This window comes from Zonotrichia leucophrys, chromosome 1 (genome assembly GCF_028769735.1).
Source record: "Zonotrichia leucophrys gambelii isolate GWCS_2022_RI chromosome 1, RI_Zleu_2.0, whole genome shotgun sequence".
In the NCBI taxonomy this organism is placed as follows: Eukaryota; Metazoa; Chordata; class Aves; order Passeriformes; family Passerellidae; genus Zonotrichia; species Zonotrichia leucophrys.
The window spans coordinates 100,458,077-100,482,376 of NC_088169.1; the positions used below are offsets into that span (position 1 = coordinate 100,458,077).

Consider the following 24,300-nt stretch of genomic DNA (forward strand, 5'->3'; position numbering starts at 1 on the left):
GGCCCAGCTACCTCTGAGCAACTGGGCTCGGCCATCTGCGGGCAGCTCGCCCTGGCCCCCTCTGGGCAGCGGGGCTGGCCCTTGGCAGCTCGGCAGTGGGCGCTGGCTCCGGCCAGCCCCGCACTGTGAGAACCAATGCGTTTGTCCTCCAGCTCAGGGCCAAGAAGAATGTGCGGAAGGTTTGGGTTAGGGCAGTTCCTCTCTAGCACTGATAATAAAGTCGTTTTAGGTTGTTACTGATTAGGTACAATGTTTTCCACTTAGTCCCGCAGCCTAGGGTTTGAAAACGGAAAATGTAAATTCCGAGTCGTCTTGTTTAATTAGTTGTTCGAAGGGAGCTTTTTCTGTTGGTTCAATTTTTTTTCTTTTAATTTTATTATGACAAAAAATGCAACTTTAGCTGAACTCCTCTGAGGGGGGATATGAACTTTGAGCCTTCCTTTTTTTTTTCCTTCTGTAAAGAGTCGGGGTCCTTGGAGGATAGTATTTTATTTCCTGATGATGTAACTACAAAACAATTCTCTTAAGTGATGATGGGAAGGCCAGATGAAATCTGATTTTTTTTTTTCTCTTCAATGTTTTTTCTACAAACCCCTTTCCTTTTTCATATGTTTGTGTTTCAGCTAACACAATTAAGCAGCCCAACCAACTATTTTTAGTAAGAAGGTCTAGAAGAAATGAGTTGTTTGTTTTAATTTTTAGGAAAGAGGCAGAAAGCCAAAAAATAGGATTTAGATTGAAGAACTTAAAATGCATCTCTTGTATTTCTCGTTCTTTAGTGTACACTCTGAATCAACACTGGTGACAGAAGGAAGAAATACTGGAAATAGGTACAAAATTTGTTACTGAAAATCCACTAAGAAATAACAGGAGTCAGTGAAACAAACTCCTTTTATGTTGGTGGGTAAATCAGACCATTGAAAGGCTTTCCACACTATTGAAGTAGTAGGTACATCCACAATTAATTTATTTGCAGCCTTTGAATATTAGTCTTCATCTCTGTAGCTTAAGCCATTCTCTGCCTGCCTTTAGTTGTTTTGTCATAATGAACATAATGCTAACAATAAGGCAAGTTAGTTACTTGGGGGTGTTGTCTGTAGGTATGAAGACAAATGGTGATTAAAATGTTTGCATTTCATTAACCAGACAGACATCTTCTAGCTATCTTGCATATATTTACCCTGAGTGTATCCTGAAAAAGGTACTTATTCTTTAGTTGACAAATTGCAGCAACCCCTTGCATGGTTACTGAGCAAAGACTTCCTCAGAACTCTGCTGCTTATTTGCAAGGGTGATCCTGCTGTGTCCTCTTTGTAAGTTTCTAAGAAAGTTCAGATTTGGGTACCTTGTCAGGAGACTTTCAAATTATTTAATACAAATGCTTCCCAAATGGATTTGGAGATGGAAAGCATCTTATTTGAGTACACCAATGGACAGACCAGGATAATATTTCGTTTGCTGTTCTAGGGAGAGTTAATAATCACATCCAAACAGAAGCAAAGTAACCTGTCCTTTAGCTGATATTGGCCTATTCACTTCCTGGGCTAATGTTTTTGGAGGCTAACAGTTTGTCTAGTTTTTATCAAAAGCATTATGCCAGTATGGATCATTTGTAATACAGGCTCATCTAGGTGACCTTGGTGTGGGAAATATCTTCAGCTGCAAACTCAGCCTTTCTGCTGGGGCGCTGTTTAAAATGGCAGCACAACTGATGCTGCAAGGTGCTGTCTAAGGGCAGGCTGTGGAGGTACTGCTGTATCCCCTTCTGATTTGCAGGAGGAGTCAGTGAAGTTATTCAGTGCAGGGTAGGTAGGAGTTAAATGTTAATGCATCCTTTTTTACATCTATGTATGTGAGCATAAATATATAAATCCTTAGAGGTGAAGACTACTGTTTCTGTCCTGGGTTTGGTTTTTTTTCTTCCCTTTCCTTTGCAATTGCTTTATTTTTTGCAACGTTCCCTTCACTTGCACACACCCTGTTTCTGTAGTCTATATGAAAATTGCCTGCATTTTTGTTCTACCACATGAAACAGTTGTTTTAGGCCATAAGCAGCTTTGAAGAAGAGGACTTGTCAAAAGCTGGTAATCACAAATTCACCCTCACAATCTAGTTCTATTCTGGAGTTCCAAGGAACACAGCTCAGATAGTGCTGGTGATAAGTTTATTGGTAGTCTGGGAACAGGGAATAGAGAATGCAAGTCCTTCTGTTTATAAGTCTGTGTTTACATCTGGGGATGGCCAAAATACAAACTCCTCATTTCTTAGTTAATTCCTCTCTGCAATACAAAAGTGCACATCTGTGACCTTCTGCAAACCAACTTTATCAAAGAGCATCAGCTGAGTGTATAATGACCTGACTTCCTTCTTTTATATTGTTATGACTTAAAGGACATTGTACAGTGCTACCCAAGCCCTGTTAAGGGCTTGGATATTTTATTAAAGATTGCAAGTTCTGGACTACTATAACATGAAAAATTCATTTTTATCGGAGGCAATGAATTGAGTTACAAAGGAGTCTTCCTTTACTGCATTTTTACAGTTTTTTTCTGTATCTGTAGGTGGAATCCTGGCACTGGTGAACTGTACTGAAGAGGAAGAAAAAAAAAGCATTTGAGCAGGCAGCTATGCCTCATTCTCCATTGCTCCTTGAAAATGAGTTCTGTTTCCTTAGTTACTACACATAGTTTTGCACAGAATTGGTGCATTTGCAAGTATTGTGACAGCAAAAGTTGATTTGTAGATTGTTGATTTGTAGAAATTGGAGACCAAAAGAAAATCTAATTAAATCATTGGTGCATCTCCTGTCAATGCAGGGCTGCTCTCTGCAGCTGCTTGCAGGGACTTTTTTCTAGTTGCTGCTTATCGTTTTGTATTCTTTGTGCCCACAGAATCTTTCAGGATTTTGCTTTAGAGAAGTAGAAGCTGGGAAGATGGAAGATTATATGAGGCCAGGAGAAGATAGGACAAATGAGCTATAAGACTTTGAGGCAGTTGTTTAGACTTTATCTTAAACTATCTGAATTCCTCCCGTTACTTCCATCATTAAACTTCTCTTTTTCTTCCCATGGCATTTCATAGCAGCAGTTCCAGTGTCCTTAAACCCATAACCTATCTATTGCAGCATTTGACCCCTTCCTTTGGCCATTTTGTATCTAAGATAAATAAAGGAAATTAGAACTTGGGCCTGAGTTCAACAAAGCACTTAAAACATAGCCCTGTGTATTTTTGTTGAAAAAGGAAAGGACTTCAGCAGAAGTCTGATTTTAATGATATATTGAAATGTTTGGCTGAATCAGGCTCTTGGTCACATTTGCTTCATGTAGATGTTGTTGAAGCTTGAGGCTTCTGGAATTCACCCTGGGGTCTAAATCTTTAGGTTACTTTCGTATTCCAAAAATAAACATCTACTGAAGTACAAATACTGTCAAAGCTTTTATTAGTATTTTACATTAATTAGAACAGTTTGCTTTTTTGGAGGTGGTCTGCTTAAGTTTTGCATGTGATACCCAGAGAACTGAAATGTACTCAGAATTGACAAGCTGAATTTTATTGCCTTGCATAAATGGGAGCTGATAGTTAATGTTTTAATAACTGATGTGACTTCAAGGATTTTTCTCCACTGTGTGCTCAGCCTTGTCTCTGAAATCTGTGGGAGTTTGGAATTACTCAGTGGAAGAAGATTCACTCTAATTATTTCTTAAATTAGAAAAGTTTTGAAGGATGCTAATAATTTATCTTTATTATTTCTTCTAGCATTATGTTTGATGATCTCTTGGATTTCATCTGTAAAGTGTTTGAGTTTCATATCCTAATCTATAGACTAATTTTTGAATATTGCAAAGAGAAATTTGCAGGTTATTATGGCTTATTTACAGTCTGAAATGTACTGACAACTGATAAATGCATGTGGAAGGCAAGGGACAGAAGCAGGGGAAAGTTCTAAAGATAACATTCTTCAGATTCATGTGTCTTTTACTATGGACCATGGGTGGAAAGAGATTCATATCTCCATTACTCTGTGGTTTTAATTTTTTTTGGCAGCAGGGAGAAATATTTTTTCAAACTCTCCTATTGTTTATGGATTCCATTATTCTCCCTTTCTTTTTACAAATAAAATTCCTAGCCAACTATTAAGGATAATTAGATTCCTTTATGTTGAAGTTGATGACTGCACCTCTTAACTATTAATGACTTCTAAGGAAAACTTGCAAGTGCTTCATATCTGCTTGTGAGATGGTTTTATTTTGTATATGGGACCAAAGTTATTTTTTATGAAAAAGACAACTTTTTGCATGGCAGAGTTTATCATGAACAAGGATAGATGGAATTTAGTTTGTATGCCTTCCCCTACTCTATATGAACCATACATATATAGCCAAGTAATCCTTTCTCTGTGACAAAATGAGATAATGTTCTTTAGTTCATGAAAGGTCTGTACAAGAGTGTATTTTAAGAAGTTTGGGATTGGAGGTTTGTTTTGTTTGTGATGGGTTCTGCAGAGAGATTTTTTTATCAGCCCACCCCCACCCACAAGCATGCCTGTCTAGTTGGGCTATTTCTGGAGGCACGACAGCCATTTCAGTGTTCATGCAATAGCAAAAGTGAGTTGTAATCCTGTGAAGACTTAGGAGCTTGGAAGGTGCTCAGTTTCATGTCTGTAAACAGGCTTGAAAGTAGAACATGTTTTAAATGTCTGTCTCTAGTCATGAGACTGCAGAAAAAATGACACTGTACTGCTTTAATTTATCTGTTTCCTTTGAATTCAGTCAAAGCAAGATTCTTTTTGTAGAACTTCAGGGAAGTGGTATGGCTGAAACATTTTGAGCTTCAAGTCTGACTCCACAGGAATCCCTGTCTCTTTTTTTATGTATTAATCTAAGCTGTGAGTTCAATCATTTTATTCAAAGTGATCAACTCCTTTTCAGAGCTGTGTAATTCTTGTTTGAATAAAAACTGTGCACGTTTGTTGACTCAGCTTTTCACACTGCCATGTATTGAACATGGTGCCAGTGGAGGACGTTTCTTTCAAAGCTTTGATGATATGAAGTGAAAAAGTAGATCAAGTTATTGTAGGCTCTTTCAGCTCCTCTATGTCATGCACCCTTATGTTTTTCCCTTCACATCTCTTGTTCCTGCACTTGTTGCTGGGTGAGGTGTTCCACCAATGGCTTGGAGAGCAAAGCCTAATACACAGGTAGCAGGGATTTGGCATTCAGTGCATTTCTTGGGGGTTGCAGGTTTACAGGAGCCTCCTGAGGCCATGGCTACTTTAGGAGCACAAGCCTGTCAGGCACACAGGTGAGTGTGGGCTTTAATGCAACATCAGAACTGGAAGAAGGCTCACTGGTGCCATTGATTTTATGCAAAGTGGAGTACAAAGCTGTTATGCTTTATTTTCTTTTTTGGTGGTTAAGTAGAGAGAATCCAGAATTAAAATGTATAATGAAGCCTACTTGTCATTGTTATAGTTCTTTTGAACAGGCTTCTTTTGCCTCCTACTGATTAACCCATTGAAAACAGAGCTGTTAAAGAGTTTTTTTGCAAAGGAGTAAGGCTGTGGAAGAATGAGTATGGATGCTAAGGAAGGTAAAATTTGCAAGGAGAGAAAGTATTTTTTATGGGCTGCCTGCATTAGCAGAGTAAAACACAAACTTGCTCTTGGGCCTGGAGGCCCTTCTTTGGATCTTAAGATGCTGCATCTATGTTACAAAATCTGTGTAACAACAGACATGTTTTCTGCCTTGATAAACCCCCCCCTTAGGATTCCTGGTAAGAAATACATTCAAAAAGGCTTTTCTTATTCTCTGTAATTTCAGTAGCTATGTGTTAGTTCCTGTTTAAAGCACAATGCTTCAAGTTATTGGTGATTTTGGTACCTGTTCAAGGAATATGTGTTGCAATAATGCAGAGGCAAATGCATCCTATACAGGCTGTTTTAGATTGTGGATTCCTAGGGATGTAATGTAGCTCATAAAACTTTGATCCCTTTGGGATTCAGAATTGCTGAGCTATCTGATGGATTCATAGTTTAGAAATGTGACTTAGTTGTGCGGTTCAGTTCTCTGGTCTGGAAAAGTATTTACAGAGTTTCTTGACCTCCTAGGGTACAGTCACATGGAGCTCTTTGTGTTAGTCTTGCCCGCAGCAGGTACTGTTCAAGGAGTCTCTTGGGCTTGGGGAAATGTATTTAGCAGACTCAGACACTCCACAGCTCCAGAGTCTGCAACAAAAATTTTACAAAACCCTGGAGTGAGGAAGGAGAACAAATACAAAAGGGTATTAATTTGGCTTTTTTACAGCAGCTGGCATGAGGCATATCAGCCTTAAGAGCCATTACTTTCAACTCAGCAATATTGAAGTTGTGTCATTATCTGGGAACACTTTTGTTGATCTCATGTCTCATGTCCATCCTGTCCATCCTGTTCTGTCAACAGGATGGACCATTACTAAGAAAGTCTTCTAGGAGATGAACTAAATGCTTGAATAGCCTACAGCTTGCTTCATGCTTGAAAACTGAACTAAAGCACAAAAAAAGGTGGTTTAAGGAAATTCTCTTCCAGCACCTGAAGGAAAGGCAAAATTTTCTTTTAGTCCCTAAAATCTTATGCTCTTTAAACAGTCTTCCTTGCAACCGTTCCCCCTGCTTTATTTTGTGGAGTTTTTTTAGTTGTTGAGTACTTTATTTTTAACCTGTTTTGTTCAGCTACCTATTTTTAGTTGTAAGGAAGAAGCTTCTGTACCTTTTAACCTTGTTTCCCCTGCATATCTTGATTGAAAGAATTTTGGGAGAGCGCAATTTCTGTCTTCTGTTTGCTCTGGCCGCTGAACTCAGGAGCTTCTTATATGAAGATGAATATTAATTAGATGAAAGATACTTGCAGTCCATACAAATTGCACTTATAAAGAGTATAGTCAGGATGAACTGCATAGAATTGATTAAAGAGAGCAATGTATTGGGTTCTAGTAGTGATACAGTTTCTTGTAAGTGAAATCTGTAGTGGCATATTCTGCTATGAAATCACATAGTACATTTGATAATTGCTAATAATTTATCTTCTAAGCAGACTGTACTATTACTCAAGAAAAAATAAACTAATTTCTTAAATGGATTCAACAGAAGAACATTGACTTTAGTACTTGTAGGTGACTCTACAGAAGATTTAAGCACTGTAAATCTGTAGATCTTTGGGTTATTTACCCCCTGCCCAGTAAATACAGAACTATAGAATAAGTAAATATTTGTGCATAATTCTAGCCAGTAGCAAGGACAGAGGAGAAAAGTGGTTCTAGTTATTTTAATGCAGTACTTATGATAGTACTTATGTGGCCTTTTTGTGTTTAGCTTTTAAAATGATACAGAAATGTCTCGATTCCATTTACAATAGACAGAGGCCTAGAACTAGAAAGCAGCAAAAAACAAGTATATTTTTGAATTCCTAATGTACGTTGTACTGGTTAAATCCAGATCCAGTTGTGCATGACCTCTTAGTTTGATTCAAGTTTGGAGCACATTAAGTTTTTTGGTTCTTTTCTGTTTTATTCTATTTTTCTGACTTTTATTTGGTTTTATTTCAAATTTCCATAGTAGATGGGCAGAGGCTATTCTCACATAAAACAAATGAGTCCTTGATATTGCTGCTGAGTAGCAGCATACCTGAATCCAGCACTACCAAAATAGGAGGAGTTATTTTGCTAGAAGCCCAAGATGTGTCCAGAGCGACATAAGGTTATACGGAGCTTGACAAGAATAAACACTTTGAGAGCTATAAAATTGCTTTGACCTTGGGGCTTGGGAACCTAAGTGGAGCCTTAACTTTTAGCTATCTCTGTATATGTAAATCAAAGCAAGTCATGGCCAGAAATGTTGCTAAGTATATTTTTCTCAGCAGTCTGTGATGGATGGTTGCAGTTCTTGGAGCAGTTGTGGTGGGCATAGGTATCCCTGGAGCTCAAACACAAATTGCTCAGGGGCTTGTGGAGATCCTGATTGTGGCTTTGCTCGTGGAGAGCAGGGTCTGAGTTGGAGGGAATTCTCAAGTGTCTCCAAATCTGTATTGGGAATCACTCTGAAAAGTTTATGCACTTTTACACAAAGGAGTTCTGGGTGTGCCTGAACTTCAATGAACGATAGTTCCAATGGATTTTGACTTCTTTCAGGTAGTTAATATTTAGAATGAATGACTGAAGGCTGTTTGTGATACCTTAGCTGTAAATGATGTCCTGGTCTATGTTCCATGTGTATTGATGTCATAGAATTTGAGTCATTTAGTCAAACTCATTACTTCTGCTTCAATATTGGGCTTTCTTGGAAGCATTTTCTCTGTTTTAGGTACTTCCCAAAAGCAGCAACGCTGCCCTTTTTTGTTAGGGAATTCTTACAGACTTCAGGGAATAGCATTAACATAGGTAATACAATAAGAAATGGGGAATCATGTTTGTGAATCTTTTTGCAAGTACAATAATTTGTTTCTTTTCATAGCTGCAGTATAACAGAGAGACCAAGTCACTTTGTGAAGTTGTTTGGTATTTTTTTTTCTTTAACTACTGCACCAGCTATTAACAAGTTTTTTTCTCTTCTTGTGCTATTCTGTTCCTCTCTCTGGTTTTTATGTGCATCTAGGAGCCAAAACCAATAAAAGAGGCTAATGTTGGTCAGGTGAGGTTCCAGTTTGTCTTTGTCATGTTGAGAGAAGAAAATCCATTAGTGGGTTATTGGAAGGTGGAGGGAGGGCTGTGTGAAGATGCCAATGTCCAGTGGAGTGACTGGGAAGGAATGGTTAGAGGCATTTTTAGCATTTGTACGGGAATGCAGGGAGGCTCATCGATTGCACTTTTGTTCCCTGAGGGAGATCAGTGGGAAAGGGAGGAGGTCCATAATCAGGAAGTAGTCTGCACAAAATCTCAAATGCTTTTCACTTTGACATTAATCTCAGCTTAGAAAGGAGAATGCCTGGATACTGCATTTCTGCATGGAATTATCTTAGAAATCTTGTGTTTCAAATAGGGCCAACTTGTTACTGTCCATTGCATGGCATTGAGGACAGAGAAAATGGTCACATCTTTCCTAATGAAGAAAAATGTTCACTTTGTTTTCTGGTAGAACTTTGGCTTTGATTTTTCTGTCTTCATTCTTCTGACCCTCGCATTGTTCCATCTCTCTCATAGTAATTTCTTAAGTGACAGTGATTTTATAATAGAACCTTATTGTTTTGTTGTGTCATTTTTCTGGTAAATATTTTAATATTTTACTTGCACTAAACTTTTCTTCTCTTTTAAAAATCACTTCTTCGTTGACCTGAACTATGAAAGCTGCTAGATCTAAAACCCCATCAGGTGATAGTCCTTTTAAATAAGTGTATGCTTGTGTGCATGGCTTTATGACATTTATAGGCTATTACTGTTTCCACTTTGATGAACAATGAATGTACCAGGAATGTGTTCGTGTGCAACATTTGAATGCAAATCCTAAGTTAAACACTTTCACAACTCTTAAGCTATGGGTGTATTGGTACAAGCTGGAATTCCACATGTTATTTCTGTCTTAGGAATTGCACAGATCTCTTAGGTATTCTTTTGGCTGCTGCCTTTTGGGCATATGCATTTTATAAAGTTGCTTAAAGAAAACATTTTTTTCTTCCTTGTTCATAAATGCAATTTGTGAGAGAATTTTGTTCCATTTTTTTGAGAACCTGTAAATTCAAATGAAGTTGGCTTGTTCTGTGTGGTTTTTTGTGTGACTAGTTGGGAAGAAAAGTGTGATTCTGTTCTTGGTGTCAGAAAGTTTGTAAGTGCTACAGAGCAAGCAAACCATGAAGGGGGACACAGCTCTCGAGCGGCTGAGCGGTTCAGACTGAAAAGGGCTTGGGCTTCTGAATTCTGTGAGCATGCTCACATGTTTTGTTACTTCCAAAGTAATATTACGTCATCTTATTTGCAAAGTCACTAGGCTATAGCTGTCTTTACATCCAACAGAGTTCTCAAGTGGGATATCAAATACATGCATTACATAATCAGAACAAAGCCTTTATTGGTTGATTGTACCCTTAGGGTGGGGATGCTGAATGGTAGTTGCATATGGAAGACATAATCTTGCAGACTTAACCATTTCCTAACCATCCTACCAGCAGCTGTGAAGTGAAATAATAGCCTGGGGATAGGATTCACTTGGGAAAAGTGTAGCTAAGAAAATAAGATTTTAAATTGGTTTAATGAGTTCATCATCTTTCTGTAAATGCACTTAAATGTATTGAAACAAACAGAAAGAACCAGAAGATTTTTATGGATATATTTATAGACTGATTTGCTGAACTTTCATGTGGTATAATTCCTGTTGTTAATGAATTCAAAGGAGGTAGACCAATTTCCACCCAGTCTGTGGTTTTAATTTATTGGAAAATGATCCATTTAAAAATACTGGAAATAATTATTTTTTGGTTATGGAATATTAAGTTTGTCTTTCTAGGCTAATTTAAGTACTTTTTAGAGTTATTCACTTGTTAAGGACCATATGTGCAAAATATGTGTCTGGTGATTTTAATTGGTCCAGTTCAGAACTGATCTGGTTTTTAATAAGACCTTTTTTTGTGAAAGGTATAATATAGAGCTTTTAATTCTCAAGCTATGAAAGTGATACCAAAGTTTGGTCTTTTATTGATTGTCTTGGTATTTTTTGTGATCTCAGTCTAGTTTTAATGAACCTGGATTTCATAAACCAAATTAAACAGGTAAGTCCTTACTCTGAGGGAAATGAGACCACATTAAAAAAAAAACAAAAACCAAACAAAACCCCTACATTAAAAAATTTGAGCTTTATGTTATGATGATCTACATGTGATGTCCTGTGTTGTCTTAATGCAGTTTTTCTATGTGACTTCAGGGTAAAATTGTACTGAACTTTGAAATTAAAGCTGCTGGTCAGCCTCTGGGTATGTGTACCTTTGAGGCTGGAAGGTGTGTTTTTCAGGGAAAATGCTGAACCCAAGGCCTTGGGTTTTGTTCCTCTCTTCCCTCTTGTGCTACTCCCAGACTAAATTAGGCTCCAGTATGAGTAATCCATCAATATTGCCTTTGCTTTTGAGGTATATTTCTTGAAGAGTGGGAGCTGCTTGACAAGTTTTTTGTTATTGTGTCTGTCCCAACATATCCTTAGAAATAAAAATTGGAATTGGTCATTTCACAAAATCCCCCCAGTTCTTCACTACATCAGTTTCAGATGGACAGTGCTCCCATAAAAATCTTGAAACAAGAGACTGATTTTAGAAGTGTTGGTCTCAAAATACTCTCCTTGGTCCTTCAAGACCCACTGGGACAGGGTTGTGTGAAGGACTGAAGATCCTCAAGTGAAAAGCAAGGCATGTACAGCAGAATTTAAAGCTTCCTTGTATTTTTGTCCAATCATAGTGTAATACTTTGTGGGTTTTTTTTTTGAATTGCATGCCCAGGACAGAGTGTGGATGCACACTCAGTAGACTTAATAAAGCTAATATGCGAATTTTTCATGAGTGCAAGTTTTAGCTTTTATCCATTGGATGGGCAATAGCTGATGTTTAACATCCTACCAACTTGCTTTTCTTTTACTTATTAGCAGTTCTGTTTAGAAAAGTAGAGAGGAGAGGGTTGGGTGGGGGCATGAGCCTGTGTGACATTTTCTCCCTGATAGTTATTCATGTAGGCATCTTTCTGTTTCAGTCTCCCAGTGATATTTATACCAGTGGTGGAGCAGACATTGGGACAAAGGATTACTGGTTAATTTGGGGAGCTAAATATATGTGTGACTGATGTGTTAAGGAAAACACCACCACAAACACCCTGCAGGTTTTGGTGGGAAGCATCAGCCTGTAGGATTTCTCCTTTTGACAGTGGAGCTTGCCACATGGCCTTTCTGCTCTTTGGCCTCTCTGAATTAGTCCTGAACACTACTCAGAAATGTAAGGAAAAGCATAATTCTACATGAATTGCAGTCAGTTTCATAGGACACCTTGGAAGTAACAAACATCAAACTCTGGGATGAAAATTGGGCTTAAAAAAACAGGTAAAATTACCTAGCATGGCCAAGAAGAGTCACTCAGTAATAAAACTGTAAATAAAAGTAAGACATGCTGGATAGTTCCCATTCTTAGCATAAACCCATGTTTTTAGGTAACTAACAGTGACTTTGCAAAGTTAAGAAAACACCAGGTTTCAGACTGTGCATTTCTATTGGTTTCATTATGCTCTTGAGACTTTAAGTGGAGGTAAAAGGTAATTCTGTAGTCCTTGATTATGCAGTTTAGGTAATTTTCTGACATTGGTTCCTTTTTTTTTTTTCATTTGGAAACCTCTGTCTGCATCTCCTCACATTAAAAACAAATGAACAATCAAAAAACCCCTAACCAAATGAGAAAAAACAACCCAAGAACCTGAAATCAACCAACCAAAGAAATGAAAAACAAAACCAGAAAAAGACAAGATCAAGTATTGTCACGTAGTGATTGTGATGCTGATAATCAGAGCAAAAGCACTGCAGAAAGGAAAATAATGAAGTTTTACTTTGATTCTATTTAGTTTAGTAAAATTTTTTATTACATGAATCTTCTCTTGAAGCTGGCCAACATATCTACTTTTGTGCTGTTTGTCATCAAGTGACTCCTTTTGGAAACGCTTCTTTATTTTAAACCTGTTTAAAAAAATATTTCTTGATGGACTAATTACTTCTGTTTAATGTTACCAAGGTAACTGCTCAATTCTCTTTTAGTGGATACATCCATTTTTTCCCCCTGTATAAATATTTTTTTTCTGCCCACCTTTCTGAAGAATTATCTGTGTGATTTTAGCTTTTCATGGTCTTCTCTTGACAACAAAAACAAGGGCATGTGCAGTGTTATAGATGTTATTTGAGGTGCACTACTGTGGAATTGTGAAGTGTGTGACCAAGCTGACCCTGGAAAGCAGGAGTTGCAGGGAGAGACTGCAAACCACTGGCAAACTGAGCAGTGAGTTCACATGAAAAGACTGTTGGATCACCAGTGTTGATGCTTGGGTAAGCGATTCACAAAGGAATCTTCCATCTGGAAACTAAAAGGAGAAAAAGTTTCTTTAAGGTGGCCTTAAAAATAAAGGTTAAAAATTGCTTCTCTAGTACATGGCTGCAGCTGTATATTTTGCAGCATGAGTCATAGATGGCTTTATAGTTCTATGTCCCCTTGCATAGGAAGAGTAAACTTTGGAGAAGAGGAAGTTAAGAGAAAACAAGTGTGAACAACTGCTAATGGTGCTCTCTCTGGCTCCATTCAGTCTGCCATTCCATCATACTTGAAGGGGGTAATTCAGAGATTCCTTTCTTGGCATATAAGTGGCAACATATGTTTGAAACAGTGAGTGGAAAATGTAGGAAAAAAATGACAAGCGTATGGCAATAGGAGGGCAAGGAAAAATTTGTTGCCCTAACGTTAGCCACATAATTGGTACACTTAACTTCTGAGGGACTGATTTATTTAAAGACAAAACTTTATGCTCCATTTATTCAGGTTTTCTGTACGTGGTCTTCATCTTACAGTGCCTCCATGATTTCTCTGCTCTCTGAAAGAGTAGAAGGTGATAGGAGAGGTTCAGAGCCTCAGCCAAGGAGTAGAGTGGGAAACCTGGGTGCAGATAGACAAACCAACCTTCATTCATATTCTCATTTTAAAAGAGGAAGAATTGAAAACCTCCTTTATTTTAATATTCAGTTTTGTGCCTTTTTTTTATTTTTACCATATTGAGTTAGCTAAAATGGTTATGGCTTAATGCAGCGTAAGATATACTGCTTAATGAATGGAATAGCTCTCCTGGAAACAGGTATCATCCAAAATAGTGTTTCCAGCGTGCAGTACATGCTGAGGTAACCTGCTGACTTTACTCTGAGAAGGGTTTCTCCCCATGCATACATCTGGGCACAACTGTAAGCAAAGTGCAGAATCTCAAACTTTAAGTGATGGGGAGAGAATGTAGCTAGTTCTTTCTGTTTCCTCAGTCAATTTTGTGCCCTGAGTTGAATAATTCATTTCAAGGGAGAGTGTTGTTGGGAAGGTCAGGCTCAAACCTAGTCTTGTGGAGCTTCTGATGACAGGTAAAATGTGTGTTTAGGAATGCCTTTTGGCCTGAAGCTGAAAACTCTACAATCCAAATAATCTCACAAAATGCTTAGGAGGAAATAAGTCTTTCTTTCTATTGAAAAATGATTTATCAAAACCCTGGGAGTGTGTCTCCTACCACATTTGCCTTCAGAAATGTGGCCTGTTTTCTGAAGAGTGGTGAGTCCTTGGGAGAACTGTAACTTGGCAACTGATTGGCCTTGTTATGGCCCTTACTCCATGGGGATCTTAGTCCTTGCATGGAAAAGGAAAATTGACTAGATGACGTTTTAATTTTGTTCAGTCTCCTTTCTGACCTCTTCTGGCTCTGGGATTTTATGGTCTAGTGGTTTAATTTTGAGATGCTAAGTGTTACATGAGATTATAAGTACTGGTAAGTTGATTGCATTATGCTAGCAATCGTAGCTTATTCTGGGGAGTGAAGGGCAGATGCCTTACCAATCTTATTTAAATTCAGAAAGTATGCTTCTACACTTCTAAAAATAGATAAAAAGCCAGCTCTAGCTTTTTAAAAAAACAAAACCAAAACAATGAAAGCAGCCTCCATATTTAGTATTGTCTTAACAAGTAACACTCTGAAAACTTGAGAAACCTGAGCTACTATCTCTACCAGAGTAAATGACATTACAAATAATGTCAGCAAAATGAATTAAAACTAATGTTTTGAAAGGAAACCTATTTATGTTATTCTGGTTGTCACCCATGTTAGCAGAAAGCCAGGAAAATGTACGTGAAATTCAAAGAAATCTTTGGAGTTAAAAAGGAAGAAAAGAATTTCTAACTATGTAGAGAGAGGAACCTGTGCAACAAAAATTATTAATGCACTGCTTGTTTGGGAAGAAAGAGAAGACATTTTTAAAGAAGTTTTAGGAAAATTATTAATATTTTCTACTTGATAGTTTCTGTATGTCTTATTTTACTTACTTGCAAAGGCATTCAATTGCCCTGTAATTTGGGTTATTTTGTTTGATTGTTGGCTTTTTACTTTAGTAAATTGACTTTGGTGCAAGCAGAATCCTGCAGATGTGTGGACTACAGAGATGCAGGTCAGAAGGGACAAGGACATGCATCCTTGCTGAGGCCCTGCCTCCTAATCATGCATCAGTTTGAAGAGTGCATTTAAAGAGGTTTGTCCTGCTGATCTGGTCATGTTTTGGTTTTTGAGCAGCCAGCTAATGGTTAAGGAGAGAACTACATTTTGTATTATAAATACTTCAGCTGATTTGAATGTTTCCTTGGATTGGCCATCACACCAGCAAAAATGCTGTGAGGACTTGTCATGTTTGAGAAAGAGCTTTTTGCTTCAGGACATTGGCTAAAACACACACACAGTGACCCACTGTCAGGAATCAGGGCATGGCCTTATGTCATTGTACTCCACCACCATGTAACTCTGGTCTCAAGGTATGACATCTCTATGGTGTGGGAAGCTCCAAGTGGTTTGTACAGCTTTTTAAAGTAACAGGGTTGTTGCTGTCTGTGTGCCATGAGTAGCAGCCATCCAGTAGAAGAGCAGATTTCTAAGAGACATGTGTGGACTGCTTGCTGGGTATAGAACACATGTGCACACAGTTGTTTCTTGTGAAATGCTAGCAGTGAATTCATCCTTTTCCCCTTTCTTTTTCTTGAGTTGAGCAGAAGTTCTACTGCTCCATTTTACTTCAGTCACCATATATCAAATGCTGGAGGAGAGACAGCCACTGCTGTCTGTCCTCCCTGACTGAAGGTTGAAATCTCTGTTTTTATGCTGCCTATCTCTAGGTGAGATCCACCAATATCTTGTCTTTTCCTAATAAAGTGATATATCCTTCTTTAGGATCCTGTTCTTACCAGGAGTATTGGCAATCAGTTGCCTTGTAAAAAGTCACTCTTGTTATTAGTGAACTATTAGCTTTTTAAAGTATAGCTTTGGATATTTGAAAAAAGCTTTGTGCAGGTGTGTAGCTCTGACATCTGTGTGTCTGACCTGTGCTGGTGCACAGCAGTGGATATGAACTGTATTGAGTATAGTTGCAAATTATTTGGATTTGGATATCATGGTGGAGGTCACTCTGCTTTTTTTTTAATGATGAGAAGATGAGATGTTCTCTTAGCTGCAACTTCTAAGAGGAGTAGACTTGAACTTCTTCAAAATTCTTTAAATCCTTTTATCCAGTGTCATTGGAGTTTTTTTTTTCAGTCTCAGATATGAGCTGTGTTGGTTTACTATAATGGGATGAGTTTCTTCTATGGGTCTTGGGGATCAGTATTGTTGTTTACTTCCCCATCCTGTCTGCAGTGCTGATGCTGTTGTAGATTGTTTTTTGTGATGATACTTTGCCTAGAGATGATTAGGAATTGCCTGCTTTGGAGAGCTCTCTGAATAAACTAAAGAGACAACAAATCTAATGCTTTGGGGTTTATTGCAAATTATAATTTGAAGTTTGTAAATATTCTAAGAGGATGATGCAACTCGAGTAGAGTAGAGATACTATGTAAATATTTAGGCTTTAAAGTCTAGAATGTCTTCTGATGTTGTTTTATACCATTTCCTTTTAAGCAGAATGTTTGTATGTTTTTAAAAGATGTGAACTCCCAGGATGTTAGCTTATTAATGTGGAGAAATTAAAGTGTGCAAAAATACCTTACTGTATACTAATGAAGTAAATATTTCAACAGCATAAATAGATGACAGTAATTGAAACCTAAATGCACTTGAGATTGTGGTCACCAGGACAGGAATTTTACATTTCTGATTGATTCCTCCCTGCCTGGGAATAGGCATTACAAACCCCTTTCTCTTTGCTTCCTTCCAGGAATTCAAAATATCTTAGTTTCTTCCTATTGACTTATGTGTGTTAAGGGCACCAACAGCAGCCATTGCTCTTTCATAGTGACTTGTAAAGCATGTTAGTACACCTGTTCTAGCATAATATCAGGACTCTTAGCACAGGATGCTTAACAGAAGTGTAAGAGGCAAACTGTGGGGTAAGCATGGACAGCATAATTTATTCTATAATAATGTCTCATTTTGATTTCTAATCAGAAATACATTTGATTTCAAGTAATATTTTTCCCTTCTTTTTCATGCATGCTGCTGAATCCTCAGGAACAAAAGTCAACCATTTCAGTGCCTTTATTTTGCATCTAAAGGCTCAGTAGAATTTTCTAAACTTTTCGGCTTAGAAATTTCTGGTTGAAGTGTCATAATCTCTTTATCAATAAAAGAAACAAGATTTTTGATGTACTTTCAGTTTTGGAGTTACCCTGTTTTTATATTAATAGAGGCTTTCTTTTTCCATAATGCAAGGTATAGAACAGTTCCCTAAACAGCCTTCACTCTCCATTCATAATGCTTTGTGTGTGGTGCATTTGATTGTGTCCTCTCTTAACGTATAAAATAAGAAATTGTGCAGAGAGAGTAGATGAGTGAATATATAAATGAGTATGGAAATTTCACTGGCTATGGATGCCTCATTTGAAAGGTGGAAAGCAACAAACATCAGATGTGCAAATCTGTAAAATGAAATTATCCCAATATACATATGTGCAAAAATATGAGTGTGTATATATGTATATGGATTTATGTTCATCTACTGCATTAATGTCAAATTCCCAGAAATGTGGTGGCAAGAGAGGACCATTTTAGCTCATGTCAGGACAATGTGCTTTAGTAATTTCTCCATCCCTGGAGAGCTTATTAAACACTAAACAAAATGTCTCAGAATATAACTGATTGAGTGTTTTAAATTATGCCTTTTTGTTTGGCTCTTGGCCAGCTGCTCATTGCACCGGCCTGTGGCAAACAAAACCTGTAATTTACACTGACAGTATCATGCAATTCACTCTGCAAGCTTCTCAACTCAGAACTTTTATAAGTAAACGTTCAAACAAACCTCAGGTTCTTAATGTAAACACATTTTGTAACTCTAAACTTAGCCAAACAGTTAAGAATCAAATAGGGGTTGTTTTTTTTCCCCTTTCCATGAAAATCTCATTATATATTTTTCCTTCCTTTGCTGATAAATAGTGATATCTCTACATGAGTAATGAGAAAAGGCAGCAGTAATCGAAGAACTTTTTTTTTTCTCACATTTCTTCTTTTTTTAACCATGTGACATTGGCACCAATTTCCTAACTGTTTTATTTTTTACTACCAAGCATATCTTAGTGAGGACTGACACAAATTCCACCATACATGGCATATCTGCTTATGACATTCCACTTGGTCCAAACTCAGAATGCAAAATGCAATTTAGTAGACTTCTATGAAATGTATAATTTTCAGATATTTCTGTGATTTTGCTGTTTGCCTTTTTTTCCCCCCCCAATTTGCTGAATTCATTTTCTTTCAAGAGGGTGTTTCCTTAAAACTGAAAGGTGAAGTCTAAATGTGCAGGCAGAAATAGAATGGTAAGAAATCTGAATGGGCAGATGCTGTAGATGTGAAACAGATAAGCTGGATCAGAGCCATTAGTTAATACCTGCCCATGAGGGAGACGTACAAGGAACTGTGCTGCAGGTTACTGTGGTGTAAATAAAGAGCCCAGGACAGATTTATCCTGCAAATTGCTCCATCAAAGAGAGGTTATGGGAAGGAGTAGTGACCCAGCTACTTCTTCTACGAGTCATCACTTACGGACTGGGATTTCAGTGTGTGTAAAGATGCCTGTCTTTAGTCACTTGAGTGGAGCTGTATTTCCATGGACAACACTGGGATCTTGGCACCAGCCCTAAAGTGGAGACATCTGAACAAAGTTCCCCACTTGATGTCTATAGGCTGAACCCTGCCTTTAATGCCAAACATGGAACAGAGTTCATTTTTTGTTTCTGAGCATAATTTACAGCTACACTCAGGAGCAGAGGGGGGGATGTGAGCAGTAGGAGGACGGAGCTTGCTCCATGTTTGGCTTACTAGGAGGTGCTGTGATATACCTGCCATAAGATCATCTCATCTAAGAATGGAGAAACAGTAACATAATCTGAATAGGAAGAGAAGGTTGGGAATTTTTCTGAGCTGCAACCAAAACTCCATGTTTTGCCATAATAATGGCAAAAATACCTACTCTTTTTAGAGCTAATGACAAGAACAGAAAAGGAAATTGAATTGAATTATTTTAATACTAAGAACCGAAGTATCTGAGAACAGATGGATCAAATAGAATAAACATGTATAAAAAAAGAAGAAACCAATGCACAAAACTTGCAAATGAATGTCTGCTTAGTATATACCTTGTGAAGTGTTTGCAAACTCCTCTAGCATTCTTGTTGTTTATACTCTTGTTTTATGTGTTTTTTCTGAATGCAATGACAGTGAGTAAGGCTTGGCACCTGTAATGACTTACAGCATCATCATTCCGTTTTATGCAGGAAAGTGAGGAATATTGTGAGAAATAAGGAAGGACTTTTTGAGTGTTATACAGCAAATCATCAGCCTTTTCTTTCCCACTGCAATTATAACAGCTGAACAAACAAAATAACGTGAGGAGTTTCTTAAATAATTAAGGTTGATGTTTGGATGCCACAAGGAAGTGGATTGGTGTTCAAATGGTTCAGGATGGATTTTTTCTGCATTCCTGGTCTTAGTGTCATCTTGTGTTGGTATCCAAGTATTCCTCTGTCCTAATTCTTGAGGATATTTCAGTGTCTTAAATACTCATCATACACGTTTTGTCTAATTGCTCTTTTATTTGTGTGCATTAATTTGAAGAGGACTTGTGATATGTTCTCGCCAGCATTTTTTGAGATAAGTGTAATTGAAGATATTTTTAGTATTTTCCTTTTGAAAACAAACAGCCTCTCCCTTTCTTCTTGGAGGTAGGAGAGCTCTGCTTTATTTGGAATAATTTTTAAAAGCCTAACTGTTCCCTTGAGCTTAGCATCTTTATTCCCCACCCCATTATTTTTATGAACTGTTGCATGCCTTATTTCATTGGGAAGTCTGGCTGTGGCTCTCCAGGAGGATGAAGGCTGCATGCCTGAACTGCTTTCAAACTATGACGCCACGTGCTAGTACTTATTTCTTACAAGTTTGACTAAATATTTAATTATAGGTATTTTCAAGAGACTTGTGCATGGGTTCCCATGATCTCATTCCTTGATTTTTAGAAAGAAAAGAAGGAAAAAGTGAAGGTTGTGATATTCTACAGCTATCCAAATATTCAGCTTTTGCAGTGGCAAATCAAACTTCTGATATTGCTTCTACATTTGGGTGCAATAAGGATAGGTAGCTTTTTGTAAAAACAGCATTATTTGTTGTAGAAAACAGGTGGCTCTTTGTATAGTGAAACTAAATTAGTTATGGAAGTCTGTTTCATGACTGGTTGTGTTTTCTTGTCTAATAATTTGCAAGCTACCAGGTTTTCCACACTGTTGGGAGGAACACAAAGGTTTTCTGCAATATACTCTTATCGAGGTCAAGCTGCACTCTTGCTTAATATCCTGGACACTAAAAGATAACCTGTTTTCAAGAGCCCAGTAGACATTTAGTAATTCAGAAGATTCTTTCTTGCATTTTAGTTAAAGTTAGCTTATGGATGAAAAAATAGGATGACAATGGATAGGTGCACAGACTAAGAAACTCAATTAAAATTGACCTTTGTAAATATCTGTTTCAAACAGATACTCAGATCTCAGATACTTGAGACTCAGATCTTTGCATATGTGACCATTAAATAATCAACAAACTTTAATGAAATGCTCACAGTGAAATCTGATATTATATGGAATTAGCTGAATTTTAAGATTGGTTGCATACAAGACATTTAGACCAAACTAATCTCAAAATTTGATAATCCTTATAAGCATATGTGGAAAACAGGCTGATTCATGTAAATAATGTTTTATGTTGTGCAGCTAGTAAAAGCTCTCTTTGGAACTCCTTTTTTTTCTTTGTATTGGAATGCCTGCTTTTCTTACTTGGCATCTGAAATTAATGCAGATCTAAAGAAGATGGGAATTCACAGAAATCACGATTTTGAATCTGTAAGATATACTCCTGTGGTAACATTATTGAGTTACACACCATGCTGTTGGATATTTGCTATTGCGAGAAATGATGCATTCCAAAATGGTGTTACAAACCTCCTTACCCTCTGGTAAACTGAGGGCTTAGGAAGCTAAATCAGCTCAGCATTTGTGCCCTTCTGTAGGTTCAGTTCTGTGTGTTTCAATCATCCTTTATTTCTAGGCCAAATGCTACTCGCAGGGAGACCTAAAGCACATACAGATGATCACAGCAGTTTTCATTCTTTTCAGGAGAATTGAACTGTGTAAACTCAGACTTTACTCATTGCTTCTTCATTCAGAGCTAGTGTTGGCTGCTACATTGTGTTCAGACACCATGAGAAAACTGGATTCTGAACCAAAGGCAATCTGTATTGGATTGATATTTCAATAACAGGTGGGGAAGAATAGCAATTAATAACATGGATTTATAGGTGTGGTGCTGTATAACAGTGGTGAAGCTTTGATAAGCTTTGATGAGCATGTTTACAAGGTCCTTGGAGTTTTAATAGAGTGGTTTTCATTAACTTTATTTATAACTATAGCTTTTATTGGCTATACTTAAATCTAGCCTATAAGGATTTTGGAGGTTTAGAGCAAACTTAGAGATATAAAATGTTAAGTAACTTTATCCAGTGAGTGTGTTTATCCAAATATGTCGTCAAACTTCTCAATTTCCTTTTTAGAAAGCCAGTTAGGGACAGACTGACTCATTCTCCTGTCTGACAGAATAAAAAGACATCCAGAGTTTAGCTGGCAAGGCTGTTGAAAAAAAGGGAGAATTTTAGGATTTCAGGGAGTGGGTCTTCCTTCTCAGTTCCTCAGTTGGATGCAAGATGAAATTTTGAAATGAGAAACATGTGAAATCTTGTCTAAACATTTAATAAATTATGTCCCAATTTCCTGATGACTTAAACACAAATTGTAGGATCTGAACATTCCTAAAAGTCTTGTTAATAGTAGTAAATTTATACATCAGAATAAGGTTTACAGTGCTCAGAATTTCCTGATAACCCTGACATTTTTAGCAGACAAATCAGTGAAGGGAGAGGAGGATGTATGGTCACCATTTCTGCTAAGTTTTATTTCCTTTTCCACAAAATTCTCTGGTTTTGCTCGGACTATGAGGAGGAAGGAGGCTAGCATCATGTGTAAGGAAGTGCAGGTGAGATGGTAAACATGACAGTTTGAGACGGAAGGGTGGTTCAAGGGTTTAGTACCTGATGTTTGTGGGGCATGTGCCTTTCCCCAGTGACTTGAAGATGCTGTGAATCAAGGTGCTGAGGCTAAAGAGTTTCCCTGTAGCATATAAAAGCCAAAGACCTTGGCTACTTTTAAAAGTGAAGAGCTCTATTTTAAGTTGCAGGTTTTTAATCAGCTCATGTAATTTCTAGCAAAATGTGTGATTTGGAAGGTATTGGCAAGGAAGTAAATAAGGCAAAGAGCAGCTTTAGTGATGTGCTTTTGCAGTGCCTTAAGTTGGATGCTGTCTCTGCTGAAGATGCCAGTGGATCTGGGTCAGAGAATGAGAGCAGACCTGTGCAAGGTATATCTCATCAAGCTCACGAACACATTTGAAAACAACCATGTTTCTAGATTCAGTGAGTTTCTCTTCTACAACATAGAGGCAGGGTCTGGGAGAAGGTAACTGTTACTAGGCCAAATCTGGCAGACATAAATCAGTTAACTGAGTAATTTCATTGTCCCTTTTGAACTTCTAATCTCCTGTTTTGGGGAGGGGAATAGAAGTCTTCTATGGCAGAATTACTCCCATGACATCTCTCAGTAGTCATCATGACTGATGGGTTTGGGTTTTTTATTTGCTTGTTGCTGTTGTTGATGATCAAATTATGGTTCAGGAGCCTAGTGCTGGAGCCTTCCCTTGTCAGAATGTCTGTACAAGCTTCAGCCTTTACCAGCCATGTTTCCCATCATAAACTTTTCTGTGGGATCCTGAAGGGATTGATTAATTCCCTGCCTGCTTAGTCTTTGGAGTTCCTTCACGTTGCACCTCACAGGGGCCATTGTGTCAGATTTTATCCCAAGGGGTGTGCAGCTGGGACCTACCACAGAAGGAGAGTAGGCAGTTCTCCATTTGGAATCACCCTGAAGCAGCAAGCCTTACTGCAGCCCACTCTGACTCTCCTCCTACAGTTTTATCTGCTGTGAATCTCTCTGTTACCAAAATGAGTACCTTAGGGTTCTTGTTCAGTCTTAGCCAAGTATCTGGCATCTTTCAGTAGAGTAAGTACTGTATTGAGCTGTTAAAGGCAATGAATTATTGAATGAATAGAAAAGTATAATTTTCTTTATGACAATGCAACTTTGATAGAACATTTCTAGGGAGATGAGGACTTTTCTGTATTTTGGGTATCTGAAATGAGAAGTAAAATTGTTGACACTGCTTTTGGAGAACAACTCTGTTGCAAGGGAGAGACAACATGGTCCACTAGGTTTTCTTGTATCTACTCTCATTTGTTATTCTGAGCCATCCACCTGACCTGTGCCTCACCATTTCACACACTGAAACATACACAAGTCTGAATCACAAATTTTAAAGACCAGAGTTCAATATGTCCTTCCCAAACATTTAGATAATTTCTGTGGCTTTTTTCCAATCTTCTTAGTAGAAAGATACAAATATTGAACATAGTTTTTCAATGTGTTCACACTCTTGATCTTCAGACTCTAAGTAGGTTGTGTTACCTTGTCCCAGTGTGTGGTGTTTTTCTGAAAGGCTCTAAAGTGTGCATTTCAGGCTCAAGAAACAAGATAATGTACGTACATAAAAATCAAAATTGCCGTGGGAGAAGATTTTGGTGTTTATTTTTAGCAATTTTTTCAAGTAATCTCTGTTCTTAACAAATTTAGTGCCTCTGATCTTTTTATTTATTCTCTGTTTAAAATTACTGTGTCAGCACAGAGACTGAGGCTGAGACATTTTTCTTAAATTGCTGCAGTCTCCCATGCATCGTTCTCTCATATGTATGTGTATAATACTCAGAGGTTCTTTAGCTCAGCAGAAATGCATTGAAGCTCACAGCATGCCATGGGAAACTTGGTTGAGTTTAGATCACAAGTCTTGGTAACTGATGTGTGACCGGCATTCTGAGTTCTCATGGCCATTTTCTCCTGCCTGTTTTTAAGATATGAAACTAATTATAGCACATGTGGGTCACTTAAATTTTTCTGCCACGAGAAA

General features: G+C 37.7%; 2 protein-coding genes across 5 annotated transcripts in view; one reads left to right on the top strand and one right to left on the bottom strand.

Moving 5' to 3' along the window:
• The window catches only part of CMSS1 (cms1 ribosomal small subunit homolog), a 223,665-nt gene that overhangs the window by 39,127 nt on the left and 160,238 nt on the right, over nt 1-24,300 (top strand). The window lies entirely within an intron of this gene.
• The window catches only part of FILIP1L (filamin A interacting protein 1 like), a 188,629-nt gene that overhangs the window by 36,515 nt on the left and 127,814 nt on the right, over nt 1-24,300 (bottom strand). The window lies entirely within an intron of this gene.